The 12,146-nt window shown below is 45.4% G+C and overlaps 1 long non-coding RNA gene across 1 annotated transcript in view; it reads right to left on the bottom strand.

The window, feature by feature from the left end:
• The window catches only part of LOC125972310 (uncharacterized), a 31,564-nt gene extending 19,661 nt beyond the window's left edge, over positions 1–11,903 (bottom strand). The window contains exon 1 of the long non-coding RNA XR_007482753.2: positions 10,343–11,903. This is a non-coding gene — a long non-coding RNA (uncharacterized lncRNA). The remainder of the gene's footprint in view (positions 1–10,342) is intronic.
• Positions 11,904–12,146: the final 243 nt, after the last annotated feature.

Below are 12,146 nucleotides of genomic sequence, written 5' to 3'. Positions count from 1 at the left end.
TTTAACCCAATGCAGTTCCTGTAATCACGTATGTCACTGACCGTGACCAGATCAAAACAATATTAATTTATATAAATTTCTACAGAGTTAGGGTTACTGGGCAGACTCTGTTAATAAAGTGGAAAAATCACGCTGTACACTCATGACAATAAAGGATTTGTATCATCCTTAGTGGTATTCAAAACCCAAAGCTGATGACACATCAACAAATCATCTAGGTTAAGAGTTGTACAACCTAAATTATGAAGATGACTCGCAAGAAGAGCGTCACAGGAAGTTTAACAGCATTAATTTATTGGCTTCACACTACAATGTGGCAAACAAACTATATGAAAAGGAATTTAAGCTTTTCCATGAACAGCTAAAAATTGAGAAACAGTTTAGTCATCCGCTGGATGTCAATTAATTAAGATACAATGTCATTAATAGCCTATGAAGTTAAATGTGTGTTTCAATTTGAAATAAATTCTTGTATAGTTGCAATTGTATTAACTGTAATTGCAGGATTCATATGTCATGTTCTGTTTTTGTAAATGGCAATTAAATTTGATTATCAGTCAAAATAATGAGATCATAAAAATATGTTTTTGTCTCTGGACCTCTTGATGTTTGTACACCTTGGTAAATTGGTTTGAATAAGATCAAGGCGTTGCCTACAAAATGGTAACACACTTCCAGATCTGCTCAAATGACAGGTGAAGAGCATACAAGCATACGACTAACCCACCTTTGTACATACCCAAAATGTACTTTTGTGAAATACTATAATTGTATTATATAGACATAAATCTGATAAAACTACATCTTGTCTAGTGCATTTGAGACTATTTTAGCTCAGTCCATCTGAAACACTGACTGTAGAACTGAAGCTATTTCGGCATCACTCCCCAACCCGCAGTTATTTTATTGGACATTTGGATAAATACCTTAATGATGACAATACTACCTAAATTATATTTTATAATTATTTTGGTATCAGCACTTCCAAGAACTTTTAAAAATTTTAAATTTAGATGTAAATTTTCCATCCAGGGCGGCACGGCGACCCATTGTTTAGCACGTCTGCCTCACAGTTCAGAGGTTACAGCTTCGATTCCACTTCCCTCCCTGTGTGGAGTTTGCATGTTCTACCCATGCCTGCATGGGTTTTCCTCGGGAATTCCTGTTTCCTCCCACATCCCAAAAACATGCTTGATAGGCTGATTGAGCACTCCAAATTGCCCATAGGCGTGAGTGCAAGATGGTTGTTCGTCTCTGTGTGTCCTGCGATTGGCTGGCAGCCGGTTCAGGGTGTCCCCCGCCTACTACCCAGTGATAGGCTCCAGCACGCCCGTGACAAGCGGTACAGGTAATGGCTGGATGGATGGATCGATGTTCCGTAAATTCGAGACAGTTCTCTGATAAGGTTATATTTTAATAACTATCAATACCAATAATCCCATTCTCCCCATCATAACTATCTGACCTCCCTGGACCATCATAAAAAAAGAAAAACAAGTTCAAAGATGTCCATACATCACCCAGCTCCCTCACATCTCACAATATTGTACATGGTAGCAAGAAAAAGCAAGAAGAAATAAGTTTAAAGGTTTCCATACATCCCCTGCTCTCTCACATCTTACATTATCGTACACGGTACAAATTCTCAAACTTGCTCAACACCAAAGCAGCCGTTCTGAATGATTTCATCATGGATAAATAACCTGCATATCTTCTGTATCGCTGAAACCTGGCACTACTATAGATTATTTTCCCCTCAATCAAGCGATTTCCTCTGAATACAATTCAACCCAGTCCCATTGTTAGAGGTTGTGGTGTTGCTTTTGTTTTAAATAATTGCCTCAAAGTTAAACAGATTTCCAGCCCCCAGGTTGAATCATTCAAACACATTGCTTTCAAATACCTCGAGCCCCTAATGATCACAATAGTCTACCGACCACCTTCAATTGTACAAATACGCCCTTATCCATGCCCATGCTACCTATCCCTCAAAACTCATCCACACAGGCTACAATAATCAAAATGGTCTAATTTCTACCGTTAACAAAGTTATCAACTTATCAACCGCAGTGATGACACCTCTAACTCACTTTTGACAAATACAATTCCGTCCTGTTGTTCAAATCTAAAACTCGGTTGTCCCGTCACTTATAAACCTGCGAAGTAGCGCACTCACAAAAGGTGAAGCACACAGTGGCAAGGGATCATTGTATTTGAATCAGGGGTGTTGAAGGAGTGAATCATCATAAACATGCAGGATAGTGGCCCTTGATGAATGGTCTAGACCAGTGGTTCTTAACCTTAACCCTAGGGGTTCGGTGAGTCGGCTTCAGGGGTTCGGCAGAGCTGGTATCATTGCTCCGACACACCTGAATGCCGTGTAAATTTGCGATAACGCATATCTGAACTGGTCTCGCAAAGGCAATAGCAGAAGTCACATTGATTTGCTGGTATGTCATCCCCCCCCCCCCCCACTCCTCATAGAGGGGTTCGGTGAATGCGCACATGAAACTGATGGGGTTCGTTACCCCTCCCCCCCGCTAAAGAGGGGTTCGGTGAATGCACATATGAACCTGATGGGGTTCAGTACCTCCAAAAAGGTTAAGAACCACTGGTCTAGACTTTTCTCATTTGTCCTTTTGTGCCTTCTTTTGTCATCCCTGTTTCGGTGGTATGCAGGCACAAGCACAAACATTTCTGGGAGCAATTATTGAAGCAATAAAAAGATGACATCCATCAGCAAAATTGTTCCAAAATTATAAAACCACCCACATGGTCCGAATGGGGGGAAGTCATAGAAGCAGTCTACAACCTCTGTGTTTATTTTGTGCCAGGTTCAGTTGGCACAGGACCTAAGCTTGCGCCGCATGCCCTGGGTCTCTGCAAACTTTTCCATGTGCATACAGTACGCTCCATATGTTATAGGACCAATGCCAATTTTTGACCATCTGCTCAAGTCAAACCCTTACATACAGAAGCGAGATCTTTATTGCTGCAGCCACCACACTTCACCTAACTGTTGTTTGAAGAAAATGTAAATTTGCGTGTGCTGCTTTTCCTTTCCAGACAGTTTCCCCTAATTTCTTTGCATTTTTGCATCTTCATGCTCTTGCTGTGGCATGACACTGTATGAAGGAGAGAATGAGACAAAACAAGTTTTAATAAAAGGAGAAAATGGCGAAACATATGACATTTTTGTAAGAGAACAAGGTTCTTTTTACTCTATTTGTGTATTGGAGTGTGTGTGTGTGTGTGTGTGCTTGCACACAGGGCGCTGTGATGCGAAATGCAGTGGTGTTGGAGTAGTAGTGCTCGTAGTTAGTGCATGTTGCATGCTTCTTCCTGCTTGCTACCTTCTGCTTTCAGCTACTGCCGCCGGCTAGCCCCCTGTTTCCAGGGGCGAAAAGAGGAGCCGAGTGCGTAAGTCTCCTCAGCCGGTACATAGCCTCTCCACCGTCAAGACTTCTGCATGCCTCCTCGTGGCCACACATGGTAACTGGGTGCCTCACGGCTCCAGGCCAAATTGCAGGGGATCGACCGGGGGAGCAACAGTGGGCCGCTAGGCGTGATGTACAGGCCCACCGGCGCGTGGATGTCCTTGCGCCCGCAAATCACTGTCCCAGCTATGGGTGAAATAGCACCCCCGCTGCCTTGTGGGTATCGTCTAGAACGAAAAGGCTAAGGGAGCAAACCCCGACAGAAAACCCAGCTCGGACTCCGTTAGGCAGACTCATGCTTCAAAAAAGCATTGTTCTGGCAACTCCTGCATCCAACCTGATGCCAAATGTATCGGTTCACCGTTCCTTGGATGACAACAGGAAGGCCGAGAGGGGAGCCCTGATGCCTGGGAAACTCAAGCCTTCCAAAAAACTTGCCCAGGCTTCTTGTGCACTGGAGAGGAAACTTCAGCTCCACTAACCAGTGGAGACAAAACACGGGAGGTTAGCAGTTACCGGTTATAAGCCCTTTCTTGTTGGCGTAGAGTATGGGTGCCAGGGGCTACCTCCGACGGTGGGAAAGATGTTCGGTCTCATTGGACAGCTACCGCCTGCCTCAAGCTGGGCAGCCCCCAGCCAATAAGGTGCTTTCCCGCCACAGCCTGCCTGCTTCATTGGGTGCTTGGAGCTCAGGGATCTATCCTAACAAGTGGGCTGTAAATTTACGCACCAAGCAACACAAGGAAATTACCGAAGATTCCAGCACTACGCCTGGGGTGCTGGAATGTCAGGACTATGACACCCGGGCTCAGTGACAACCTACAAGAAATTAGTGATGTCCGTAAAATTGCAGTTATAAACAACGAACTCCTGAAACTCAGAATTTACATCTCGACCCTCCAGGAAACACGACTGCATGGATCTGGCTCACTTCTTTTGGCGGGGGAAGCCCCCTGAGGAAACCAGGGAATACGGAGTAGGGTTCGCTGTCAGGAACACACTCCTGGGAGCAGTGGTACCACCCACAGGCGGCTCTGAGAGAATCCTGGCTCTCTGCCTCAATACATCCATGGGACCTGTCCACCTAGTGAGTGTGTACGCTCCAACACTTAGCTCCCCCAGGAAATAAAAGACAGGTTTTATGATGAACTCGAAGCGACTCTTAAAAACATTCCCAGCCGTGAACAGCTCTACCTACTTGGTGACTTTAATGCTAGAGTCGGAGCCGATCGTGACTCCTGGCCATCCTGCTTGGGACACCATGGCATCGGTAAGCTAAACGAAAATGGGCAGCGACTTCTGGAGTTCTGCACATATCACCACCTCTGCATCACCAACACATACTTCCAGACCAAACCCATTCACAAAGTCTCTTGGAGACATCCACACTCAGGTCACTGGCACCAGTTAGACCTGATCATAACACGCACTTCTGATCTCAGAGGCATCCTTCAAACACGCAGTCTCCACAGTGCAGTCTGCGACACAGTGCTCTGTAGAGTCAAGCTACCGGCAAAAAACCTACATAGATCCAAACCAAAGGGAGCCCCACACATCGACAGTAGTAAAACAACTGACCCAATCAAAGCTACAGCCTTCCTCTGTGCCTTAGAGGTCTCCCTCCACGACCCACCCCTGTCCAGCTCTGCCCAGCGGTACTGGGATGGCTTGAGGGATGCCATACACAGCACGGCCCTGTCGGTCTTCGGCAAAAAGCAGGGAAAGCCAAATGACTGGTTCAATGCCAATTTAACATCATTGGCACCAATCCTTGAAGAAAAACGCGTCGCACTCACAAATTACAACCACACTCCAAACACCAAAACTCTACAGACCCTCCGATCCTCTAGGGGGAAACTCCAACAAGCCGCTAGACGTTGTGCTAATGACTATTGGCTACAGCTCTGTAGCAACATTCAAGCAGCTGCTGACACAGGCAACATCAGACTCATGTTCGATGGCATGAAAAAGGCAGTTGGACCATCACCCCGCAAAATCGTCCCGCTGAAATCAGCTTCGGGAGAAACCATCGTTGATTGCTCTAAGCAGCTGGACCGCTGGGTGGAACACTACTCAGAGCTCTATGTCAGGGACAACAGCGTCTCTGATGCAGCCCTCAGGCATGTAGGGCTGTCATGGAAGAGCTCAACATGGAACCAACAACTGAGGAGCTAAGCAAAGCAATAAACAGCCTGCCCAGCGGAAAAGCTCCATGCACCGATGGGATAACAGCCGAAGTCCTCAAGTGTGGGAAGCCTGCTCTTCTGCATAGACTGCACAAGCTCTTATGCCTGTGCTGGAAAGAAGGCTCTGTCCCACAGGACATGAGAAATGCTAACATCGTCACCTTGTACAAAAACAAGGGAGACAGGAGTGACTGTAACAACTACCGTGGCATCTCCCTACTCAGCATTACCGGTAAGCTCTTTGCTCGAGTTATACTAAACAGACTCCAAGTCCTCGCAGAGAAGCTCTACCCAGAGTCACAGGGTTCAGAGCAGGAAGATCAACTCTGGATATGATCTTCACCCTGAGACAGCTGCAGGAGAAATGCAGAGAAAAACACAAACCTCTCTACATGGCCTTCGTTGACCTTACCAAGGCTTTTGACCTGGTGAGCAGGAGCGGCCTTTTCCAACTGGTGGAACGGATAGGTTGCCCGCCAAAACTCCTCAGCATCCTCCCGTCCTTCCACACTGACATGAAAGGTACTGTCCAGTACGATGGGTGCACATCTGAGTCCTTTAACATCCGCTGTGGTGTCAAACAGGGATGCGTGCTGGCACCCACTCTGTTTGGGATATTCTTCTCTCTCCTCCTGCGCCAAGCTTTCGGAACATCAACTGAGGGAGTTTACTTACACAGCAGGACAGACAGCAAACTAGACAACCTATCCCGACTGAGAGCAAAAACCAAGATTAGACCACTCACCATTAGGGGCATGTTGTTTGCCGATGATGCAGCATTGGCAACACACACTAAGGAACACCTGCAGATTCTCCTAGACCGGTTCAGCCAAGCATGTCAGGACTTCAACCTGACCATCAGCCTAAACAAAACCAAGACAATGGGCCAGGGGACCACTCTCCCACCCTCCATCACCATCAACAACTACACACTGGAAGCTGTAAGCAGCTTTATCTATCTTGGGTCTACCATCACCTGCAATTTGTCACTCGATGCCGAGGTCAGCAGCCGGATTGGGAAAGCAGCTTCTACCTTAGGAAAACTGACACCCAGAGTATGGCAGAACAGCAAGCTCACCATCCATACAAAGGTGCAAGTGTACAGGGCCTGTGTCATCAGTACACTCCTGTATGGCAGCGAAGCCTGGACTCTTTATGCACATCAAGAGAGAAGGCTAAACTCTTTCCATCTGCGTTGCCTGAGACACATACTGGGCATCACCTGGCGGCACAGGATCACAGACAGTGCAGTCCTGGAGAGTGCACAGCTCCCCACTATCCTCTCCCTGCTGAAGCAGCAGCGTCTCCATTGGCTGGGCCATGTCTGTCGGATGGAAGACGATCGTATGCCAAAGGACATCTTATATGCAGAGCTAAAATCAGGCAAAAGGCAAGCAGGCCACCCATTGCTCCGCTACAAGGATGTCTGCAAACAAGACCTCAAATCCTTCAACATCAACGCAGCTACCTGGGAAGACGTCGCCCAGGATCACCACAAATGGTAACGGGCTGCAGACCTACGAAATCACCCTGGCTCAACATCGAGAAATGAAAAGGAAGTTGAGGAAGCAGCAAGCCACCATGCCCCCACCTTCACCGGATCCGGCCCACACCTGTAACATCTGCGGCCGTGTCTGTCTCTCACGGATAGGACTCACCAGCCACAGCAGGCGCTGTGCAAAGAACACCTAACTTCCAGACACAAGAAATCTATGGTCTTTCGAGACTGTGATGCCGATGAGGATGATGTATTGGAGTGTCTTTTGAGCAGCTGTCCAAAACCAAAGAGTAACCCTATGAAGCAGCCATGATGATGCATACACTCTGCTGACGACACACACTAAATATTGTGATTTGGTAGATTTGCGAAATCTCCACTCACTCACTCACTCACTCACTCACTCACTCACTCACTCACTCACTCACTCACTCACTCACTCACTCACTCACTCACTCACTCACTCACTGTAGATGCCACCTCTGTTTCAGTTGCTGTTAATTGTCTCAATGTCCGGGTAATAATTGGTACATATATTAAACTTGAGAACATGTGTCTGCTCTATGCGTTTGTAGATTCTTTCTGTCAGGGAAACAATGGTGGGTGGCATAAGCGGTGGAGAGGACATCTTCCATAGTCTTTTTAAGAAGATATATTGCTTACAGATGTCAGGGTTCTTGCAGGTTTGAGTAAGTGAAATTTAAGACCTTTTCAGACCATTATGCATATAAATTTAAGACCAACTCATCTTGTAATACTAGAAACATTCTAATCCTCTCAGATATTCTCAAAGCATGTCATTTATTGAATCAGTCATAGGAAAACATCAAACAAACTCATAAAACAGACAATCAAAAATATTATTATCAGCGGACAGATAGGAAGACCAAATGCAGCACACTGTTCAATGAGGGCTGAGGGGAATCGTGCTCGGCGTGATCAAAGGGCGAGGTGACGACGTGGTCGGGCACTCGGTCACGGCTGGGGGCATTCGGGCTTGATCGGTGGATGGGCAATTGGTCAGGACAGGCAGCATTTGGGCTTGGTAGGTGGACGGGCGATTCGTCAGGGCAGGCGGCATTTGGGCGTAGTCTGTCAGTAAAAGGAACAAGGTCGACAACTGTGAATCAGAACAAGAAGCAAGGTACGAGACACAGGAACATACGGGTGGCATTCGAGGACAAACTGACAAGGAAGTGACAAGTGTGTGGTGTTTAAATTGGAGCTGGTTGATAAGCAGGAAAAGGTGCAGGTGATTGAGTTGATGAGTGGCTGTGACTGATAGAGTATGGTGGAAGGTTACCGGCTGGGTGACATGTAGCACGGCACATGACACTGTTGGATGATAACAGAACCTCCTGAGAACCAGTACAACCTAACCCAGGGGTGGGAAAACATTTTGACTTCCGGGCCGAATTGGGTTCTAAATTTTGACTGGGGGGCCGAACCAGGATGAATGTAGTGTTTCTATAAAGTATTATAAATGACATGTAAAGGTCATTACATAAAATGTTTTGGCCTTTAGTAGGTAGTAAAGCATGAATATTCAAAAAAAAGGTTTTTGAAAACAAGTGCATTTATTGACGGCATTAAACAAAATATTTCACCCAAAGACTACTATCAGTGATTCTCATTAAATACGACACTGTTATTATGAATAACAGTTTCCATCACTTCAGCGGCTGCAGGTCAGATTTATGAAAGATGTTTATCTTATGAGGCGAAATCACATAAAACGGCAAACATTCTGACCAAATATATCATCTTGAAGAATCGCTGAAAAAATACATCTAAATAAAGTACTAAAGAATCAAAACGGCAACATGGTGACGGATATCTGAATATCAGAGCAGAGCTTTAACTCACAAACACCTGGTGACAGAGGTGAGGAAACGGGAAACACTTCCTTAAAGTCGGCATTAAAACCTTTAAAAGTTAATATTAGTCGCAAACAGGTGGTGCATCAATGTCAATGTTTCAATCCCTGCTATTTGTACAAATTATTTTCAAAATGCATTTTTTTTTTTTTTACAACACACTAGAGAAACTCCCCTTCATTTTCAGTGGGAACAGTGTTGTTAGTCTCCCTTTTTTTGCTAGTGCAACATAGTCTGGAGTAAAATTTGTTGTGGCAATTCTTAGGATACAGCCGAGGTGTTGGTCCATTAACCTAGATCTGTGACGGGGCTTTGTTGATTTTCACGTGGCTGAACGTCTGCTCACACGCGTCGGTAGAGCCAAATTTTCTTCTCTTTTTTAAACACTCGGTCGGCACTCAGTGTCCGCCTTTCTTCTCTTTGGGCCACTCATTTTAATGGAAGGATTCCAGGGGAAGGTTTGTGCGTGCGTGGCTTTAGCGTAAAACTGTATCTGAAAGATCAGCATGTGAATTATGAGAATGCTGACATCACAGCCCACACTCGAAATTCGGCACTGATAGAAATAGAGCGCGGAGTGCGTCGGGTCCGTACTACTGAGTATGTACACGCCCTTGTGAGAGTGCTCTGAGCTTTCTGACACGGCTTCCGGCAGTAAATACGCGGGCGGGCGTTTCCCCATCTACTGGGGAAATAGTTATTGCAGGGAATATGAAAAAAAATAATTTTCATAATACAATTTATTCAGGTTTGGCGGGCCGGATTAAATGACCCCGTGGGCCTGATGTGGGCCGCGGGCCGTAGTTTGCCCATGTCTGACCTAACACATGTCTGAGTTAACCTCCCTTAGCACTGATCTCAGTTTCTAGGCAGTTGACTTGACACAGCACGAATTCTGCGGGAAGGTAGCCTCGTGGACACGCAATGAGATTGGTAGTTTTTATAAAATGTAGTATGTTAGAGATTTGCTCACTCCAACTTATTTTGCAAGAACCACACGGGAGACAAGTAAGTCCTTTTGGACACCTGCAGGTGGAGAGTCCATTCGTCGCTGTCTGAATAGCGATGATCGAATGATGTCTAACTCAGGCCTCTTGCAGGAGCATTTTTATTGAGAGAAACAGAGTGGGGGTTGAGAGTGGGCGTGAGAGCAAACAGGATGGGGCCTGCTGATCAAAGCACACGATGTGTTGTGTAAACAAAACAACTTTGATTGCTTCCTCTGCAGCTAGTCAATCAGTTCAAAAGATCTTAGCACTTTGTTCTACTACTTTTGTTAAGACAGGACAGGCGAGGATAATTATTACAGGTTACATTCCAACATAATCCTACGATAAAGATAACCTGGAAAACCCTAACATCTCCCTCCTGTTTTATCATATGATTATGTCACCCCAAACAACAAAGACAAGTAAGAAAAAAACATATATATATGTATAATGAAGAAAGAAGAATAGTAAAAATAAAAACAACAAACAATGATAGCAACACTTTCCAGTGAAGATGAGGCATTACCTCAACACCCCAGATCAAACTTATTGTGTAAGCGAAAAACCTGCTGGCCAGATGTCATTAGCAGGAAAATTCTTACACGGCCCCTTTGCCACAGGCGACCAGAATGCTATCAATAAAAAAAAAATAAAAAGAAAAACACAGAAACAGTACATCATTGTATCCATCACTTGCGAAGCATTTCCGATGGTCAAATCAACAAGTTTCCGTAATACATGCTCTACAGAACAGCATCTACGCAATCCACGTCTCATTATCATTATCACATCTGCCACGTCTAAGAAGTTGTATATGTGCTCGTGTTTTCGTCAGCTGATGATGTTCTAGTCTGTAGGTGAGGTCTGTCACACTCACTGGCGCACACACTCCTGTCCAGTTGGCAGGCAGCATCGGACAACTCCTGTGACCACAAAACCACGATCCGTTCTGAACAGGCACGTGCTCCCATAGGATGCAGGTGAGGCAGTGCTTCTGAAACTCTGGATGAAGTAGGTCCCGTCCGATGGTGCAGCCATGTCGGTAGTAGAGCCCTTACACCTTGAAAATGGCTCTCTCATCCTGGCACACAGCGGTGATGTCAAAAGCTCCCATCCAGTTTCCTCCGGGAGAGCAGTCGTCGTTAATGCATTTGTGGGTCCTGCAACCTTGGATGCAACATGCGTAGTCAGCAAGACTTGGAATGGTCCCTCCCGTCGTGGCTGGCCCAGTTCCTTCTTTTGATGACCTCAATGTAGACCCAGTCTCCTGGATTGATGGGGTTGTCGACCTGTGAGGAGGAAAGATCAAGCGGCAGTAAATTTGTCTTTGACACAGTTTGAGCGTCCTGATCATATAATCTGCCAAGGACTGCTCTTCATCTGTTGTTTGCAACTCTCGTAGTCAATTGTAGTGCCCATTTAACTGGCAAATAGGAATGTTTGCGGGAAGAGTTTGAACACTTCCTAATGATTCCCTTTAACCAAAAACTATTTATGACAGGGGCGTTCCCATTTATTCCCTCCTGGTTTAAAAGAGATTGTCTTACCCATGCCTTCTTTCTCCTCACACGCTCGCACCCACACAGGGTGTGCACACACACACACACACACACACCCACGCAGACAAAGGGATTCTAATCCATCTCTCATGTAGCTTCTCTTGATAGAATCTCCTATTGGTAACTGTATAGCAGACGTTTTAGCATATAATCCCATACTCTGCTCTCTCACTTCTACTTTTTCATGTCGGTGCAGTCGCAGGTGGCCCCTATTGCAGTCATTGTCTTGTTAACTGTCGCCTTGTGACTCCTATGCATGATTGTGTGTATGTCAAAAATTGAACGTACCTAACTTTCTGACCATCCAACCTCCACTGTGGTGCAAAAAACCTTACTATTGTATTGAGTAGGTACATTGAGCAACCTAGCTTCCTCCTGACTGCCAAATGTCCTGTTCTAAAATTTATATAACTCGACCTCTACGTCTTAAGCTTGATGAGCCAAAATATAAGATCTTGCTCTTGTTTCCTACCGTTTTAGCCTATTTGTTTTATCCAAATCCGTTCAATCTCTGATTATAATGCTTTTCTCTGTAGCCCTACGTATTTTTCAAATTTTTATTTATTTATTTATCAAATCTCCTCAGTTCTGTCAAACTCA

Source organism: Syngnathus scovelli, chromosome 7 (genome assembly GCF_024217435.2).
Source record: "Syngnathus scovelli strain Florida chromosome 7, RoL_Ssco_1.2, whole genome shotgun sequence".
Classification (NCBI taxonomy): Eukaryota; Metazoa; Chordata; class Actinopteri; order Syngnathiformes; family Syngnathidae; genus Syngnathus; species Syngnathus scovelli.
This window is presented reverse-complemented; position numbering and strand designations above follow the sequence as displayed.